The sequence below is a fragment of the Lynx rufus genome, unplaced genomic scaffold (assembly GCF_022079265.1).
Source record: "Lynx rufus isolate CCGP_SWC_20201006 ecotype Redwood Valley unplaced genomic scaffold, mLynRuf1.p SCAF_4, whole genome shotgun sequence".
NCBI lineage: Eukaryota > Metazoa > Chordata > Mammalia > Carnivora > Felidae > Lynx > Lynx rufus.
Genome location: NW_025814856.1, coordinates 61,753,323 through 61,761,013, shown reverse-complemented (window position 1 = coordinate 61,761,013; position 7,691 = coordinate 61,753,323).

Here is a 7,691-nt window from a genome sequence, read left to right as displayed (position 1 = left end):
GGGAGAGAGGAAGAAAAATAAGGCCAGAGCAGGGGATGGGGAGTGCGATAGAATGGGGGAAGATTCTATGGAGAGTTGGCCCACATGAAGGGGGAGGCAGGCGCCAAGGGACCTGACCCTCTTCTGCCTCCAGGAGGCCATGGGTTTGGGGGAGCTGCAGGCAGGTGTCTGGAGGAGGCCAGAAGGGCTGTACCAGGCCTCTGGGCCTGAGACTGGCATCTCTGTCATCTCCCCAGGGCAACAGCCGCCCCCCTCATCCTGGGAGATGCCATTTGGTGGCCACTCCCTTCTACATCGTGTTTTCATCTCTGACCATATGAACTGTTAAAAGAGTCTTCCTTATTTGCTGGGAAAAATATACCCTCCCCACACTTTTCTTCTGTGACTGCATAAAATGACAGTCCTCACTTTGGTATGTGACAGCTCTTCAGGGATTAGAAGAAACTTCTCATTGCCCCTGAATCTTGGGCTGGAGGACACATGTAACAGATCCCTTAAGTGTTTCAGAGCCAATACAACAGGCCACTCCCTCCAGGCCACGCCCTCCCTCCACTCCCTCCGCTGGGCAATGCCCTTTTTAAATGTGACACCAAGTGGGGGACACAATACTCTAAGTGTGGCCTAAAGCTACCTTTGCTTTTTAACTTGGGCCCTCGGTCTTTATGAATGGCTGCTAAACACACATAGCTTCACCTGTTCTTGACTTGCAAAACTGACTTTGAAAAGAAAAAACCTACCACTTCTTTGCATACGAGTATTTTATTCTGATTGTAGAAAATACAGAGGAACTTTTTTTTAATGTTTATTTATTTTTGAGAGACAGAGCGCAAACGGGGGAGGGGCAGAGAGAGAGGGAGACAGAATCCGAAGCAGGCTCCAGGCTCTGAGCTGTCAGCACAGAGCCTGACGCGGGGCTCGAACTCACAGAGCGTGAGATCATGACCTGAGCCCAAGTCAGACACTTAACCAATTGAGCCACTCAGGTGCTCCTAGAGGAACTTTCATAATAAATCGAAGCCTTTCACCATCCAAATGTTCAGCGTTAATCCCTGTTGATTTTTTGGTCTATTTTCTCTCAGATGGTTCTCCACATATCTGAGCACACGTGTGACTTTGCAGCCTTATTTTTCACTCCATCAACAGAAATGTTTCCCTTCTCATAAATGTTTGAGCCTCCTAAAATTAATGCGAAGAATGTTTCCCTTCTCATAAATGTTTGAGCCTCCTAAAATTAATGCGAAGGTTTGTGCGCGAGGATGTTGCACACAGGCAATTCCTGTAATATTGGACAACTGGATTCAAGCTGAGTTCGACCTTTCAAAACTTTTTACTGAGCTCCTGCTACTTGCCAGACATTGTTCTCAGCTGAAAATACATCAGCAAGCGAGCCCAGGAAAACGTGCGGTGGCCAAGCGTCCATCTGTAAGCCCGGAGTCATGCTCATTAAGTACAGTACCCCCGCAGGCTGCAATTTAGGGAGCGCCCAAATCAGCTGTTGGAGCTGTTTAATTGTATGAGAAGACATTCACAATTCAATCTGCTAAGTAAAAAACCAGGATACAAAGTTGTGTATGATGACAGCATAGTTTCTTAAAACCGTTCATGGAGCAGAAGATCTTCCCCAGGTGTAGAAAAGTACTTTGCAATAAAGATGTGGCTCAAACACCCCCTTAACCAAATGAGTGACCAAGTCCGCAAGGCTGGGCGCGGGGCCGCTGACATCCGTGTGACTCGCGACCAGAAATGTTTAACCTGAACCTAATCATGACAAGGCCACGCGGGGGTCAGCCCCCAGCGCTGGTCTGACTCGGAAAACTCCAGAAAATCGGCCTGGGGAAATGGCCGGCAGAGGCCCCGGGGCCGGGACCCTCGCCGCGACCTTGGGTGGGTGGGGAAGGCATGCGGCGACGCTGGGGCTCCCTGGGCGCGGGCTACAGGCGGGAAGGAAGGGGCTTGGCTGAGGACGGCCCTGGGGGACCCCGGCGGGACCTGGGGACCGGAGGCCGGCCTAGAGGCCCCGGTGAGACCCGCCGAGAGGTGTGCAGCCGGAAGTGGAGGCACGTGGCAGAATCGTGGCGGGGCGCGGGGGCAGGAGAGACACAGGCAGGAAGTGGATGGAGGGCGTGTTTGTAAGTGGTGCGCGCACTCCTCAAACCGCCGATGCTGTAGCTGGCTGCCTCCGCCCAGGGCAGGGAACCCAGAGCCTCGGGGCACGCTGGGCCGCGCACAGCGGCTTCCGGGAGTCCCGGCAGACCCGTGGGGTGACGGCAGGGGCTGCCGAGGTGGGCGGTGGCGCAGGACGGCGGTGTCTCCCAGGGACTCGGAGACGGGGACAGGGGACCGAACTTTTTCTCAAGGGTGTCCTTGGCCGCTGGCAAGGAGCTGCAGGCCACGCTGGGTGACCGGTCCTGGCGCCGGCACGGCAGGGTCACTGCGACGCGGCAGGTCGGCGCTCAGGGACTGCTCCCGGGGCACCGTCCTGTTTTCTTCTTGCAAGGGGTGCTTGCGAGGAAACCCGCCCAGGCCCCACCCAGGCCTGCCGGCCCCCATCCCCAGACCCTGCCCAACCCACACCCCGTTCCACCCCACCCAGACCCCGCCTGACCTCGGACCCGGCCCAGGCCCCACCCCAGGCATCCCCAGACCCCACCCCACCCAGACCCCACCCCACCCAGACCCCACCCAATCCCCAGGCCCTACCCCACCCCAGAGCTCACCTCACTCCAGACCCCATCCAAGCCTCACCCCAGGCCTCAGGGTCCCCGCCCCAGACCCCGCCCCACCCCGCCCCTGCTCCACCCCACCCAGACCCCGCCCCACCCAGGCCTCACCCCGGGCCTCGGGGTTGGGCCCCCATCCCGACTCCACCCCACCCCAGACTCCACCCCAGCCTCAGGCCCCGCCCCACCCGAGGCACCCTGGCCTCACCCCAGACCCCACCCCCAGGCTTAGCAAATTGTATTAGTTTTTAAATTTTTTGTCATAAAAGTAATACATATTCATGTAAAAAATTAAAAATAAGCAAATAGAATAAATTTTACTGCAACTTCGTCTCCCCAAACAAAAATTATTTTTGGTGTACCTCCTTCCTGTATTCCATGTGTAAACTCTCTCGGGCAGCAGCAGAGACCACACGCACTTGTTCCCTACCCAGAGCTGGGCCTGACTCCGCCTCCTCCTGGGTCCCTGGGGTCACCCGCCTCCACCTCCACCTACCTGCCCCAGCGTTCCTGTGTCTCAGCGGGGGCTGCCCCGTTGGCACAGGCAGGGTCTCCTGGGGGCTCCTGTGACCCATGACCAGCAAGACTCTCACTGTTACTGTTTGCTTCCCAAGCCCCTGACCCTTGGGGTCCGGCAAGGGGTGGACATCTGGAAGGTGAGGACAAAAGTCAGCTGCGTCCCTGTCTCTGCCGGCCACGGAGGCTCCCACGCCCACAGGGCAACACTCCAGCCCTGAGCCTCAGTGGGGGCGGGTGGGCAGCGGAGAGAAGGGCAGTGTCCACACTGTGTCCCCCAAGAGCCTGTGACACAGGACGCACCCCCACCAAGGTAGCACCTCTGGTGGCATCCACATCCTCCCGAAGCGTCTGCTCCTGGGCTCTTCAAACCTGTCTCCATTCGCACATGCAGCCTGGCACCCGCCCCCTCTGCCTCTGTTTTCCTTCCCCACCATTGTCTACAGTGTACCTGTTCTTGGTCAATTCACCCAGCTCTGCCAGACATAGACCACTGTCCCCAGCTTCCTGCACGCTCTCCAGAGGGCCTGCTCGGGATTTCAGGAGCTAATCGAACTAACAGGGGACACAACCCGCGTCCCTGTCCAGCTGCACCTGCTGCTGACCCAGTCCTCTCTTCCCTGGGGGTTGCTGCTTGCAGTGGGCAGATTAGTGGTCCCCAAAGACATGTCCATGTCCTGATCCCCAGAGTTTGTGGACATCACTTCCTAGGACAAGAGGTGTGACCAAGGACTGGGAAAGGATTAGCCAGGTGGTCCTGAGAGGGTCAGGGAGAGACAAGGCGACTTTAGAGACAGACCCACAAACGGCGATGCAGCCATGGGCAGAGATGGGAGGTATGCGGCCAGCAGCCAAGGAAGTTGGAGGTTCCCGGAAGGGTGCTACCCCAGAGCCCCAGAGGGAGTGTGGCCCCGCACACTCTGATTTCAGACTTCGGCCTCCAGACTGGGGAGAATGAACTGTGATTTGGGGCCCCTGGTTTGTGGTCCTCTGTTAGGGTGTCTGCGGGGCCCGCTTCCTCTGTCTCCTCCCCTGCATCAGGTCCCTCAGCGCCTCCCACCAAAAACCGGGGACTGCCAGCCCTTGGGGACCTGTCTCCCTGCAGCCACCCCACTTTCTCCAGACTTGCTGTCCCCCACCGTCCCCGGGCAGTGGCAAGCCTGGGCTCAGTCCTCAGGGCTGCCCTCTTCGGTGACACATGTGGCCCTGGAGCTTTGTCTTTCACGAATCTCCTGCCACCCTTGTTTGTCTCTTTTTGATTCCGGCCTCGGCATGTGCACAGGTGGTACTCCGGATCCTGCCCCAGGCCCACTGATCCCACTCCTCTGGCAGGTCCTCCCCCACAGCCACCACCGTCCAAACCCCAGTTCTCAACATCATTTTAGTGGAGATACTGTTCAGCCACTTGAAGTATACAATTTGGTGGCACTATGTGTATTCGGAATAGTGCCGCCATCGGCACAAGTTGAGGACATCTGCATCCTCCGGGGAGAAATCCCGCTCCCGGGCGCTCACTCCCCAAGCCTCCCCCAGCCGTCTACTTTCTGTTCCCTTGAATTTGACTGCTCTGGACATTTCCTACCTACGGTATCACATGGCATGCGGTCTTTCCTATCTGGCCGCCTCACTTACTGTTCCTGGGTTCGGCCGCGCTGTTGCAAGACCGCACTCCTGTTTGAGGCCGAGGACTGCTTGTCACGTGGATGGACAGGCCTTTGTACCCATCAGTTAAGGGGCATTTGGATTGTTTCTGCCTTTTGGCTATTATGAGTAATGCATATACACATTTCTGTGGACATGTTGTGGGTCATACGAGAACTCTAGGTTTAGCACCTGAGGCGCCACTGGATTGTCTTCCACAGTATCTTACGTTCCCACCAGTGCACGAGGGGTCCAGTTTTTCCACATCCTGTGTCTTACTCACTATAGTCATACTAGTGAATGTGAAGTGGCATCTCATTGTGTTTTTTTTCTTTGTAATTTTTTTAAATGTTTTATTTATTTATTTATTTATTTTTTTTTTTCAACGTTTATTTATTTTTGGGACAGAGAGAGACAGAGCATGAACGGGGGAGGGGCAGAGAGAGAGGGAGACACAGAATCGGAAACAGGCTCCAGGCTCTGAGCCATCAGCCCAGAGCCTGACGCGGGGCTCGAACTCACGGACCGCGAGATCGTGACCTGGCTGAAGTCGGACGCTTAACCGACTGCGCCACCCAGGCGCCCCTGTTTTATTTATTTTTGAGAGAGAGAGAGAGAGAGAGAGAGAGAGAGAGCACGAGTGGGGGAGGAACAGAGAGAGAGGGAGACACAGAATCTGAAACAGGCTCCAGGCTCTGAGCTGTCAGCACAGAGCCCGACGCAGGGCTCAAACTCAGACCATGAGCTCATGAACTAAGCTGAAGCTGGACGCTCAACCGACTGAGCCACCCAGGCGCCCCTCATTGTGTGTATGTGTGTGTTTTTTTTTTTAATTTTTTTTTTAACGTTTATTTATTTTTGAGACAGAGAGAGACACAGCATGAACGGGGGAGGGTCAGAGAGAGGGAGACACAGAATCTGAAACAGGCTCCAGGCTCTGAGCTGTCAGCACAGAGCCCGACGCGGGGCTTGAACTCACGGACGGCGAGATCATGACCTGAGCTGAAGTCGGCCGCTTAACCGACTGAGCCACCCAGGCGCCCCATGTGTGTGTTTTTTTAAAATAACCTCTATGCCCAATATGGGGCTCAAACTCATGACCCCTGAGACCAAGAGTCACAAGCTCTTCCAACGGTGCCAGCCAGGCGCCCCCTATTGTGGTTTTGACTTGCGTTTCCCTGATGACTAATGATGTTGAACATCTTTAATGTGCCCATTACCTATTTCTATACTTTAATTAGTTGCCTTATCGAGTTGTAGGAATACTTTATATATTCTAGACATAAGTCCTTTATCAGATAGATGATGTGTAAATATTTTCTTTCACTCTGAGTTGCCTTTTTACTTTCTTGATGGTGTCTATTGACTTACAATTTTTAAAATGATGTCTAATATATATTTGTTATTTATACTTTTTGTATCATATATAAAAAACCCATTGCCTACTTCAGGGTCACAAAGGTTTATACTAACGTTTTCTTCTAACAGTTGATAACTTTAGCTCTTACATTTATGTCTCTTTTTTTAAAAAATATTCACTTACTGGGGCGCCTGGGTGGCTCAGTCGGTTAAGCGTCCGACTTCGGCTCAGGTCATGATCTTACGGTCTGTGAGTTCAAACCCCATGTCGGGCTCTGTGCTGACAGCTTGGAGCCTGGAGCCTGCTTCGGATTCTGTGTCTCCCTCTCTCTGCCCCTCCCCTGCTCATGCTCTGTCTCTCTCTGTCTCAAATAAAAAAAAAAAAAACATAAAAAAAATTAAAAATATTTAGTTATTTATTTATTTAGAGAATGAGCAGGGCGGGGGCGGGGGGCAGAGAGAGAGGGAGACAGAGAGAATCTCAAGCAGGATCCACACTGTCAGCTCGATGCAGAGCTGGAACTCACAAACCATGAGATCATGACATGACCTGAGCTGAAGTCGGATGCTTAACCAACTGAGCCACCCAGGCGCCCTGGTTGTTTATTTACTTTTGAGAGAGAGAGAGGGAGACCGTGAGCAGGGGAGGGGCAGAGAGAGAGGGGAGCAGAGGATCTAAAGTGGGCTCTGCACTGATAGAGAGCCTGATGTGGGGCTCGGTCTCATGAACTTCATATTTAAGAAGACAATAGATGCTAACGCCAAAGTGAAAGAAATGTTAGAATTATCTGACAAAGATTTTAAAGCCGCTGTCATGAACATGCTTCAACACACACTTATGAACACTCTTAGAACAAATTTAAGAAACAGCCTCAATAAATAGAAAGTATGAAGAAGAGCCAAGTGGAAAATTTACAAGTACAAACACCATAACTGAAATTTAAAAACTCAATGGGTGGGCTTGCCGGCAGAATGGAGAGGGCAGAGGATGGCACAGCTGGAAGGAAGAACAACAGAAATGAACCCAGTCTGAACAACAGAGAGAAACTGACTGGAAAAACGAAACAAAACCGAGCTCAGGGACTTGTGGGACAAGAACAAAGAATCTAACGTTTGTTTTTATCAGCGTCCTGGAAGGAGAGGAGAAAGAGGGCAGCTGGAAGAGCACCTAAAGAAATAGTGTCTGAAAACACTCCAAATATGACGAAAGGCAAACACATACAGCTTCGAGAAGGTGAGCAAGTCCTAGAGTGGATAAACCCAAAGAGACCTATGCTGAGACATATCATAAGCAAACTTCTAAAAACTAAAGACTGAGAAACACTGTTCCATGCAGCAGGACAATTAATGTGACAGGATTTCTCATTGGAAACCAGGGAAGCCAGAAGGAAGTGACACATTTCCAAACACTAAAAGAAAAGAACTGCAAAAGCAGCAAAAATATCCTCAAGGAAT